We start from the raw sequence: 13,138 nt of genomic DNA on the forward strand, positions 1-13,138 counted from the left end.
GTTCAGTCGCTCAGTCGTGTCCGACTCTCCGCGACCCCATGAATCACAGCACGCCAGGCCTCCCTGTCCATCACCAACTCCCGGAGTTCACTCAAACTCATGTCCACAGAGTCGGTGATGCCATCCAGCCATCTCATTCTCTGTTGTCCCCTTCTCCTCCCGCCCCCAACCGTTCCCAGCATCAGAGTTTTTTCCAGTGAGTCAACTCGTCACATGATGTGGCCAAAGTATTGCAGTTTCAGCTTCAGCATCAGTCCTTCCAATGAACACCCAGGATTGATCTCCTTTAGAATGGACTGGTTGGATCTCCTTGCAGTACAAGGGACTCTCAAGAGTCTTCTCCAACACCACAGTTCAAAAGCATCAATTCTTCGGTGATCAGCTTTCTTCACAGTCCAACTCTCACATCCATACATGACCACCGGAAAAACCATAGCCTTGACTAGACGGACCTTTGTTGGCAAAGTAATGTCTCTGCTTTTTAATATATTATCAAGGTTGGTCATAAATTTCCTTCCAAGGAGTAAGCGTCTTTTAATTTTATGGCTGCAATCAGCATCTCCAGTAATTTTGGAGCCCAAAAAAATAAAGTCTGACACTGTTTCCACTGTTTTTCCATCTATTTCCCATGAAGTGATGGGACCAGATGCCATGATCTTTGTTTTCTGAATGTTGAGCTTCAAGCCAACCTTTTCACTCTCCTCTTTCACTTTCATCAAAAGGCTTTTGAGTTCCTCTTCACTTTCTGCCATAAGGGTAGTGTCATCTGCATATCTGAGGTTATTGATATTTCTCCCAGCAATCTTGATTCCAGCTTGTGCTTCTTCCTGCCCAGTGTTCCTCATGATGTACTCTGCATATAAGTTAAATAAGCAAGGTGACAATATACAACCTTGACGTACTCCTTTTCCTATTTGGAACCAGTCTGTTGTTCCATGTCTAGTTCTGACTGTTGCTTCCTGACCTGCATACAGGTTTCTCAAGAGGCAGGTCAGGTGGTCTGGGATTCCCATCTCTTTCAGAATGTTCCACAGTTTATTGTGATCCACACAGTCAAAGGCTTTGGCATAGTCAATAAAGCAGAAATAGATGTTTTTCTGGAACTCTCTTGCTTTCTTCATGATCCAGCGGATGTTGGCCATTTGATCTCTGGTGCCTCTGCCTTTTCTAAAACCTGCTTGAACATCTGGGAGTTCACGGTTCACATATTGCTGAAGTCTGGCTTGGAGAATTTTGAGACTTACTTTACTAGCATGTGAGATGAGTGCAATTGTGCGGTAGTTTGAGCATTCTTTGGCATTGCCTTTCTTTGGGATTGGAATGAAGACTGACCTTTTCCCGTACTGTGGCCACTGCTGAGTTTTCCAAATTTGCTGACATATTGAGTGCAGCACTTTCACAGCATCATCAAGATTTGAAATAGCTCAACTGGAATTCCATCACCTTAGGCAGAGTCAAATATTCCATCACCATACTTCATTTTTTAAAAAAAATTATTTATTTTACTTTACAATATTGTATTGGTTTTGCCATGCTGCTGCTGCTGCTAAGTCACTTCAGTCGTGTCCGACTCTGTGTGACCCCATAGACGGAAGCCCACCAGGCTCCCCTGTCCCTGGGACTCTCCAGGCAAGATACATTGACATGAATCCGCAAACAGTGAGTTTTACTTCTTCTTTTCCAATCTGGATTCCTTTTGTTTCTTTTTCTTCTCTGGTTGCTGTGGTCAAAACTTCCAAAACTATGTTGAATAGTAGTGGTGAGAGAGGGCACCCTTGTCTTCTTCCTGGCTTTAGGGGAAATGCTTTCAATATTTACCATTGAGGATAATGTTTGCTGTGGGTTGTCATATATACCTTTTATTATATTGAGGTATGTTCCTTCTATTCCTGCTTTCTGGAGGGTTTTTATCATAAATGGATGTTTAATTTTTTCAAAGGCTTTCTCTGCATCTATTGAGATAATCATATGGTTTTTATCTTTCAGTTTGTTAATGTGGTGTATTACGTTGATTGATTTGCGGATATTGAAGAATCCTTGCATCCTTGGGATAAAGCCCACTTGGTCATGATGTGTGATCTTTTTAATATGTTGTTGGATTCTGTTTGCTAGGATTTTGTTAAGGACTTTTGCATCTACGTTCATCAGTGATATTGGCCTGTAGTTTTCTTGTTTTGTGGCATCTTTGTCAGGTTTTGGTATTAGGGTAATGGTGGCCTCATAGAATGAGTTTGGAAGTTTACCTTCCTCTGCAATTATCTGGAAGAGTTTGAGTAGGATAGGTGTTAACTCTTCTCTAAATGTTTGGTAGAATTCAGCTGTGAAGCCATCTAGTCCTTGACTTTTGTTTGCTGAAAGATTTCTGATTACAGATTCAATTTCTGTGCTTGTGATGGGTCTGTTAAGATTTTCTATTTCTTCCTGGTTCAGTTTTGGAAAGTTGTACTTTTCTAAGAATTTATCCGTTTCTTCCAAGTTGTCCGTTTTACTGACATATAGTTGCTGATAATAGCCTCTTATGATCCTTTGTATTTCTGTTTTATTTGTTGTGATTTCTCCATTTTCATTTCTGTTGATTTGATTCTTCTCCCTTTGTTTCTTGATGAGTCTGGTTACTGGTTTGTCAATTTTATTTATCCTCTCAAAGAACCAGCTTTTGGCTTTGTTGATTTTTGCTATGGTCTCTTTTGTTTCTTTTGCATTTATTTCTGCCCTAATTTTTAAGATTTCTTTCCTTCTACTAACCCTGGGATTCTTCATTTCTTCCTTTTCTAGTTTCTTTAGGTGTAGAGTTAGGTTATTTATTTGACTTTTTTCTTGTTTTTTGAGGTAAGCCTGTATTGCTATGACCCTTCCCCTTAGCATTGCTTTTTCAGTGTCCCATATGTTTTGAGTTGTTGTGTTTTCATTTTCATTCATTTCTATGCATATTTTGATTTCTTTTTTTAATTTCTTCTGTGATTTGTCGGTTATTCAGCAGTGTGTTGTTCAGCCTCCATCTGTTGGAATTTTTAGTAGTTTTTCTCCTGTAATTGACATCTAATCTTATTGCATTGTGGTCAGAAAAGATGCTTGGAATGATTTCAATTTTTTGAATTTACCAAGGCTAGATTTATGGCCCAGGATGTGACCTGTCCTGGATAAGGTTCCGTGTGCACTTGAGAAAAAGGTGAAAGTCATTGTTTTGGGGTGAAATGTCCTATAGATATCAATTAGGTCTAACTGGCCTATTGTATCATTTAAAGTTTGTGTTTCCTTGTTAATTTTCTGTTTAGTTGATCTATCCATAGGTGTGAGTGGGGTATTAAAATCTCCCATTATTATTGTGTTGTTGTTAATTTTCCCTTTCATACTTGTTAGTAATTGTCTTACATATTGTGGTGCTCCTATGTTGGGTGCATAAATATTTATAATTGTTATATCTTCTTCTTGGATTGATCCTTTGATCATTATGTAGTGTCCATCTTTGTCTCTTTTCACAGCCTTTGTTTTAAAGTCTACTTTATCTGATACGAGTATTGCTACCCCTGCTTTCTTTTGGTCTCTGTTTGCATGGAATATCTTTTTCCAGCCCTTCACTTTCAGTCTGTATGTGTCCCTCTTTCGAGATGGGTCTCTTGTAGGCAACATATATAGGGGTCTTGCTTTTGTATCCACTCAGCCAGTCTTTGTCTTTTGGTTGGGGCTTTCAACCCATTTACATTTAAGGTAATTATTGATAAGTAAGAAGCAAGGTCCGGTGTTGTAAAGAGCAATATTGCATAGGAACCTTATGTTAGGTCCATAAATCAAGGCAAATTGGAAGTGGTCAAAAAGGAGATGGCAAGATGAATGTAGACTTTCTAGGAATCAGTGAACTAAAATGGACTGGAATGGGTGAATTTAACTCAGATGACCATTACATCTACTACTGTGGGCAGGAATCCCTTAGAAGAAATGGAGTAACCATCATGGTCAACAAAAGAGTCCGAAATGCAATACTTGGATGCAATCTTAAAAACGACAGAATGATTTCTATTCGTTTCCAAGGCAAACCATTCAGTATTACAGTAATCCAGGCCTATGCCCCAACCAGTAACGCTGAAGAAGCCAAAGTTGAACGGTTCTATGAAGACCTACAAGACCTTTTAGAACTAATACCCAAACAAGATATCCTTTTCATTATAGGGGACTGGAATGCAAAAGTAGGAAGTCAAGAAACACCTGGAGTAACAGGCAAATTTGGTCTTGGAGCACAGAATGAAGCAGGGCAAAGGCTAATAGAGTTTTGTCAAGAGAACACACTGGTCATAGCAGACACCCTCTTCCAACAACACAAGAGAAGACTCTACACATGGACATCACCAGATGGTCAACACCAAAATCAGATTGATTATATTCTTTGCAGCCAAAGATGGAGAAGCTATATGCTGCTGCTGCTGCTAAGTCACTTCAGTTGTGTCCGACTCTGTGCGACCCCATAGACGGAAGCCCACCAGGCTCGCCCGTCCCTGGGATTCTCCAGGCAAGAACACTGGAGTGGGTTGCCATTTCCTTCTCCAATGTGTGAAAGTGAAAAGTGAAAGTGAAGTCGCTCAGTCGTGTCCGACCCTTAGCGACCCCACGGACTGCAGCCTACCAGGCTCCTCTGTCCATGGGATTTTCTATGCAAGAGTACTGGAGTGGCTTGCCATTGCCTTCTCCAGAGAAGCTGTATACAGTAAGCAAAAACAAGACCAGGAGCTGACTGTGGCTCAGATCATGAACTCCTTATTGCCAAATTCAGACTTAAATTGAAGAAAGTAGGGAAAACCACTAGACCTTTCAGATATGACCTAAATCAAATCCCTTATGATTATACAGTGGAAGTGAGAAATAGATTTAAGGGACTAGATCTGATGGAGTGCCTGATGAACTCTGGATGGAGGTTTGTGACATTGTGCAGGAGACAGGGACCAAGACCATCCCCATGGAAAAGAAATGCAAAAAAGCAAAATGGCTGTCTGAGGAGGCCTTACAAATAGCTGTGAAAAGAAGAGAAGCGAAAAGCAAAAGAGAAAAGGAAAGGTATAAGCATCTGAATGCAGAGTTCCAAAGAATAGCAAGGAGAGATAAGAAAGCCTTCCTCAGCGATCAGTGCAAAGAAATAGAGGAAAACAACAGAATAGGAAAAACAAGAGATCTCTTCAAGAAAATTAGAGATTCCAAGGGAACATTTCATGCAAAGATGGGCTCGATAAAGGACAGAAATGGTATGGACCTAACAGAAGCAGAAGATATTAAGAAGAGGTGGCAAGAATACACAGAAGAACTGTACAAAAAAGATCTTCACGACCAAGATAGTCAGGATAACGTGATCACTGACCTAGAGCCAGACATCTTGGAATGTGAAGTCAAGTGGGCCTTAGAAAGCATCACTAGGAACAAAGCTAGTGGATGGAATTCCAGTTGAGCTATTTCAAATCTTGAAAGATGATGCTGTGAAAGGGCTGCACTCAATATGCCAGCAAATTTGGAAAACTCAGCAGTGGCCACAGGACTGGAAAAGGTCAGTCTTCATTCCCATCCCAAAGAAAGGCAATGCCAAAGAATGCTCAAACTACCGCACAATTGCACTCATCTCACACGCTAGTAAAGTAAGTCTCAAAATTCTCCAAGCCAGGCTTCAGCAATATGTGAACCGTGAACTCCCAGATGTTCAAGCAGGTTTTAGAAAAGGCAGAGGCACCAGAGATCCAGCCAACATCCCCTGGACCATGGAGAAAGCAAGAGAGTTCCAGAAAAGCATCTATTTCTGCTTCATTGACTATGCCAAAGCCTTTGACTGTGTGGATCACAATAAACTGTGGAACATTCTGAAAGAGATGGGAATCCCAGACCACCTGACCTGCCTCTTGAGAAATCTGTATGCAGGTCAGGAAGCAACAGTCAGAACTGGTCATGGAACAACAGACTGGTTCCAAATAGGAAAAGGAGTACGTCAAGGTTGTATATTGTCACCTTGCTTATTTAACTTCTATGCAGAGTACATCAGGAGGAACGCTGGGCTGGAAGAAGCACAAGCTGGAATCAAGATTGCTGGGAGAAATATCAATAACCTCAGATATGCAGATGACACCACCCTTATGGCAGAAAGTGAAGAGGAACTCAAAAGCCTCTTGATGAAAGTGAAAGAGGAGAGTGAAAAGGTTGGCTTGAAGCTCAACATTCAGAAAACAAAGATCATGGCATCTGGTTCCATAACTTCATGGGAAATTGATGGAAAAACAGTGGAGACAGTGTCAGACTTTTTTTTTGGGGGCTCCAAAATCACTGCAGATGTTGATTGCAGCCATGAAATTAAAAGACGCTTACTCCTTGGAAGGAAAGTTATGACCAACCTAGATAGTGTATTAAAAAGCAGAGACATTACTTTGCCAACCAAGGTCTGTCTAGTCAAGGCTATGGTTTTTCCCGTGGTCATGTATGGATATGAGAGTTGGACTGTGAAGAAGGCTGATCGCTGAAGAATTGATGCTTTTGAACTGTGGTGCTGGAGAAGACTCTTGAGAGTCCCTTGGACTGCAAGGAGATCCAACCAGTCCATTCTAGAGGAGATCAATCCTGGGTGTTCATTGGAGGGACTGATGTTAAAGCCGAAACTGCAATACTTTGGCCACCTCATGTGACGAGTTGAGTCACTGGAAAAGACTCTGATGCTGGGAAAGGTTGGGGGTGGGAGGAGAAGGGGACGACAGAGAATGAGATGGCTGGATGGCATCACCGACTCTATGGACATGAGTTTGAGTGAACTCTGGGAGTTGGTGATGGACAGGGAGGCCTGGCGTGCTGTGATTCATGGGGTCGCAGAGAGTCGAACGACTGACCACTGAACTGAACTGAACTGATGATCCCGTTGCCATTTACTTTATTGTTTTGGGTTCGAGTTTATTCGCCCTTTCTACATTTCCTGTCTAGAGAAGATCCTTTAGCTTTTGTTGAAGAGCTGGTTTGGTGGTGCTGAATTCTCTCAGCTTTTGCTTGTCTGTAAAGCTTTTGATTTCTCCTTCATATTTGAATGAGTTCTTTGCTGTGTACAGTAATCTGGGCTGTAGGTTATTTTCTTTCATCACTTTTAGTATGTCGTGCCATTCCCTCCTGGCCTGAAGAGTTTCTATTGAAAGATCAGCTGTTATCCTTATGGGAATCCCTTTGTGTGTTATTTTTTGTTTTTCCCTTGTTGCTTTTAATACTTGTTCTTTGTGTTGGACCTTTGTTAATTTGATTAATATGTGTCTTGGGGTGTTTCGCCTTGCATTTATCCTGTTTGGGCTCTCTGGGTTTCTTGGACCTGGGTGATTATTTCCTTCCCCATTTTAGGGGAGTTTTCAACTATTATCTCCTCAAGTATTTTCTCATGGCCTTTCTTTTTGTCTTCTTCTGGGACTCCTGTGATTCGAATGTTGGGTTGTTTAACATTGTCTCAGAGGTCCCTGAGGTTGTCCTCATTTCTTTTAATTCTTTTTTCTTCTCTGTTTCATTTATTTCTACCATTCTATCTTCTACCTCACTTATCCTATCTTCTGCATCCCTTATATTACTGTTGGTTCCCTCCAGAGTGTTTCTGATCTCATTTATTGCATTATTCATTATATATTGACTCTTTTTTATTTCGTCTAGTGAACCAGTGAAGCTGCTCAGTCATGTCTGACTCTTTGCCATCCCATGGACTGTAGCCTACCAATCTCCTTCATCCATGGAATTTTCCAGACACAAGTATTGTAGTGGGTTGCCATTTCCTTCTCCAGGGGATCTTCCCAACCCAGCGATCAAACCCAGGTCTCCTGCATTGCAGGCAGACGCTTTATTGTCTGAGCCACCAGGGAAGCCCTAGGTCTTTACTTAAACCTTTCTTGCATCTTCTCAATCCTTGTCTCCAGGTTGTTTATCTGTAACTCCAGTTTGTTTTCAAGAGTTTGGATCATTTTCACTATCATTATTTGGAATTCTTTATCAGGTAGATGTCCTATCTCTTCCTCTTTTGTTTGGTTTGCTGGGCATTTATCCTATTCCTTTACCTACTGGGTATTTCTCTGCCTTTTCATTTGTTTATATTGCTGTGTTTGGGGTGGCCTTTCTGTATTCTGGCAGTTTGTGGTTCCTCTTTATTATGGAGGTTCCTCGCTGTGGGTTGGGTTGGACAGGTGGCTTGTCAAGGTTTCCTGTTTAGGGAAGCTTGTGTCAGTGTTCTGGTGGATGATGCTGGATTTCTTCTCTCTGGAGTGCAGTGAAGTGTCCAGTAATGAGTTTTGAGATGTCATTGTGTTTGGAGTGACTTTGTGCAGCTTGTATATTGAAGCTCAGGGCTATGATCCTGTGTTGCTGGAGAATTTGCATGGTATGTCTTGATCTGGAACTTGTTGGCCCTTGGGTGGTGCTTGAGGTTTCAATGTAGGTATGGAGGCGTTTGATGAGCTCCTATCGATTAATGTTCCCTGGAGTCAGGAGTTCTCTGGTGTTCTCAGGATTTGGACTTAAGCCTCTGCCTCTGGTTTTCAGTCTTATTCTTACAGTAGCCTCATGACTTCTCCATCTATACAGCACCAATGATAAAACATCTAGGTTAAATATGAAAAGTTTCTCCACAGTGAGGGACACCTGGAGAGGTTCACAGATTTACATGGAGAAGAGAAGAGGGAGGAGGGAGATAGAGGTGACCAGGAGGAGAAGAGGGGGAGTCAAAAGGAGAGAGAGTAGTCTGGCCAGTAATCCGTTCCCTATGTGCTCTTCACAGTCTGGATCCCTCAGAGAGGTTCACAGAGTTACATAGAGAAGAGAAGAGGGAGGAGGGAGACAGAGGTCACCAGGAGGAGAGAGGGGGAGTCAAAAGGGGAGAGACAGATCCAGCCAGTAACCAGTTCTCTTAAGTGTTCTCCACAGCCTGGAACACTCAGAGATTCACAGAGTTGGGTATAGAAGAGAAGGGGGAGGGGGGAGATAGAGGCGACCTGGGGCAGAAAAAGGAGAGTCAAAAGCGGGAGAGAGCAGTCAAGCCATTAATCTCGCTCCCAAGTAAAAATGGGTACTGAAGACTGGGTTCTTAAAGGTACAAAGTTGATAACAAATACCAAAAAGCAAAGGTTAAAAATCTAGAGTAGCGGTTAGATTCTCAAAATTACAGTATTAAAAAAAGTCACAAAAACTGTAAAAAATATATATATGAAGTTTGCTTCAAAAATAGGGTCTTTTTTTTTGGCAAGCTGGGAGTGATTGGGGGCCGGAGGAGATGGGGACGACAGAGAATGAGATGGCTGGATGGCATCACTGACTTGATGGACATGAATTTGAGTGAACTCCGGGAGTTGGTGACGGACAGGGAGGCCTGGCATGCTGTGATTCATGGGGTCGCAAAGTGTCAGGCACGACTGAGCGACTGAACTGAACTGAACTGAATGCTACTGCTAAGTCACTTCAGTTGTGTCCGACTCTATGCGACCCCATAGATGGCAACCCACCAGGCTCCCCCGTCCCTGGGATTCTCCAGGCAAAAACTCTGGAGTGGGTTGCCATTTCCTTCTCCAGTGTGTGAAAGTGAAAAGTGAAAGGGAAGTCGCTTAGTCATGTCTGACTCGTAGCGACCCCATGGACTGCAGCCTACCAGGCTCCTCCATCCATGGGATTTTCTAGGCAAGAGTACTGGAGTGGCTTGCCAACTCATAAATAAATGTCAGAATCCAAACATGCCCTAAATGGAAGACACAGATATTTGTAATTGTTATTGTTTATTCTCTCAGTCGTATCCTGCTCTTTGTGACCCCGTGAACTGTAGCACGCCAGGCTTCCCTGTCCTTCACCATCTCCTGGAGTTTGCTCAAACTCTTAAGAGGTGATGGTGCAGGTGACAATATACAAAGAACAAGTGTTGCGTTGCCTGTCGTGACTTCAGATTATGTGGTCACCTCATGCTGTGCTCAGAAGGGGCATAAACTGTCCATCTAATTGATGCTTGAGTTCATTAATTCTTCTTTTCTGGTACAAATCCAAATTATTTAAGTTTTATGTCTATGTTTTCAAGTCATTTCTATTTCCATTAAAAAAAAATTAAAACTTTAAATGCATCTCTTTCTACAAAGGAAACATTTTAAGAAAGTGCTTTTTGATAGTATATGAGTGTCTGCCACATGCCAGCCACCCTGATAGGTTAAGAAGAAATACTGGGAGCTTAGTCCTGACTGTGGAATTTAATCTCTAACCAGAAGGATAAGAACCTGAGTAGACTGGTTCCAGGCTGAAAAACATTTTGACTTTCGCTTAAGGGACACAGTCTAAGACTGCATGTCTTTTTATTGTTTATTGTGATAAGCCTTTCTTAGGGCTTCCCTGGTGGCTCACTGCTAAGAACCTGCCTGACAATGCAGGAGATGCAGGTTTGATCCCTGGGTCAGGAAGGTCCCCTGGAGAAGCATATGAAAACTCACTCAAGTATTCTTGCCTTGGAAATCCCATTGGACAGAGCAGCCTGGTGGGCTACAGTCTATGGGTTTGCAAAGAGTCTGACACAACTTAGCGACTAGACAACAACAAAGTATAAGAAAAGAATATGGGAAACAGAAACCATATAAATGTTGGAGTTGCTGAGGATAGTATATTGTATATTCTTAACAAATTGATCTTGGTTTAGTTAGAAGCCAGGGGATAAATTTTTTAAACCAATTCCACCAATTAATGGTTGTAAATTAAAGTTATTTTTTCATTTCTGAAAAAAAGCAAGGGGAAAATCCATGTGATTTGTAGGATGTTAAGTAGCAAATGGCACCAGAAAATGGCAAAATGGATAAGAATTAAGAGCACATCCACAAATACAATCTTAGTATCTTGCTGCAATAAAAAATGAAACAGATGAATTTTCACAGGCTTCTGTAGAAAGTTAAAACATGTTCTGGAAAAGACTCTTGGCCATCCTCATTTGTTGGTTGACAAGAGTTCTCAGCAAAGTGGTCCTCTCATTTTATAGATGAAGAAACTGACATCTACAAGTGACAACTAATTTGTTCACCAGCTTTTTGGTGCAGGATCCAGGCCTCAGGCATCTAGTTCCATGCAATCTCTGCTACACCATTCTGCCTTTTTAAGAGTTTTATATATATATAATTTATTATATATATATAATTTATTATATATATAATTTATTGTATATATAATTTATTATATATAATTTATTATATATATATATATATACACACACATATGGTATCTGAAAACCAAAACTCAAATCAAGTTCAAGATTTCTGGTTTCAATTTTTTGATTTGTTTCCAGGGTATTTTTTTTGTTAAAGAACCATTAACTGGAAACTTACTTTCAGCTGAGCAAGTTGAATTTTTGAAAATTCTCGAACACCATTCTCTGAAGGAACCAGTCGATTATATAGGGCCTTATCAATTAAAGGAGTAATAGGGGACTTAAAAATTAAATTTTTTTTTAAATTACAAAAATGATAATAGTAAAAATATATTTAGGACTTTCTCTGGAGCTGTTGCAGATAGTGTCGGGTCAGTTCATTTTCAGATAGTTCCTTGGTCCAGCTTGTACTTCTCAAGGTCTATAGGCCCCTTCCAATGTAGTCGGTGCTAACTACAGGGTTTTAATCTGTTGCACCTGTCACTTCCAAAGCGGTCCCTTCTGTTTATTTTAGCTTCTTCTGTTTGCTGGTCTCTTCAGTGTCTAATTTCCACCCTGACACAAGGAGGGCGGTGGTGGTCACTTTTTTAGGCTTACTTGTTCAGTTGTGCAGTGGGGAGGGAGGAACACTGCAAAAAAATATCACTGGCATGGGGGGAGTGCTCGCAGTGTCTCTGCCGCACTGGGTTTGCCCCCGCTCATGGCGTGTGTGCTTTCCTAGTCTACACTGTTCAGGCTCTAGGTTGCTCTGCTGGGGAACTGTCTGAGGCGGGCCCTGGGTTGCATGCACTCCCCAGGTCTAAGCCACTCAGGTTCAGGTTCTCGGGTACTCCACAAAGGTGCAGACTTGGTTGGGCCTGTGTTTCTGCCCATCCCAGGTCTGAGCAGCTCAGGTGACCAGATGCTTGGCGAGTGCAGTCGCCCCCAGTTGAAGGCTGTGACTTATTGCCTCCCCTGTCCCTGCCGCTCAGTTTTCTGGGTGTACAACAGGTGCGCCTTCTCAGGTGTGTCTCTTCTGGAGAGCTGATCTCTGGCTGTGACCCTCCCGGTGGGTGTTGACCATCCAGAATCCCAAGAAGTCTTTGTTAGCAGCTAAAGCTGATCGCCGAAGAATTGATGCTTTTGAACTATGGTGTTGGAGAAGACTCTTGAGAGTCCCTTGTACTGCAAGGAGATCCAACCAGTCCATTCTAAAGGAGATCAATCCTGGGTGTTCATTGGAAGGACTGATGCTGAAGCTGAAACTGCAATACTTTGGCCACCTCATGCGACGAGTTGACTCACTGGAAAAAACTCTGATGCTGGGAACGGTTGGGGGCGGGAGGAGAAGGGGACAACGGAGAATGAGATGGCTGGATGGCATCACCGACTCTGTGGACATGAGTTTGAGTGAACTCCGGGAGTTGGTGATGGACAGGGAGGCCTGGCGTGCTGTGATTCATGGGGTCGCGGAGAGTCGGACACGACTGAGCGACTAAACTGAACTGGACTGAACTGAACTTATGTACCTCTGTTATAGCACCTACCACATCATTTTGTCTATTTTCCTCTTTGATAAACTTCTTAAGAATTGAGATTGTACTTCATTTATATACCTATATGGCCTACTATAATAAGAACTTGACCCTTAGTAGACAATAGTATTTGTTTAGTAAATGGTCAAATATATTTATTCTTTTTAAAATAATACTTTATTATAAAACTTCCATATTCAAAAGTAGATGCAATTCTTTTTTGTTTAAAAAAATTTTATTGGAAGTCTAGTTGATGTACAGTATATAGGTATACAATATAATGATTCACAATTTTTAAAGATTATGCTTCATTTATAGTTACTATAAAATATTGGTTATAATCCCCATGTTGTATGACTTATCCTTGTTGCTTACTTTATACCTAATAGTTTGCATCTCTTGATACCTTACCCCTGTGTTGCCCCTCCTCCATTCCGTCTCCACACTGGTAGCCACTTGTTTGTCCTCTCTGTCAGTGAGTCTGCTT

General features: G+C 41.6%; 1 protein-coding gene across 2 annotated transcripts in view; it reads left to right on the plus strand.

Annotated features, from left to right (window-relative positions):
- TIPRL (TOR signaling pathway regulator) overlaps positions 1-13,138 on the plus strand; it is a 65,210-nt gene that overhangs the window by 26,007 nt on the left and 26,065 nt on the right. The window lies entirely within an intron of this gene.

This window comes from Moschus berezovskii, chromosome 4 (assembly GCF_049115385.1).
Source record: "Moschus berezovskii isolate FMDL1 chromosome 4, NW_MosBer_1.0, whole genome shotgun sequence".
In the NCBI taxonomy this organism is placed as follows: Eukaryota; Metazoa; Chordata; class Mammalia; order Artiodactyla; family Moschidae; genus Moschus; species Moschus berezovskii.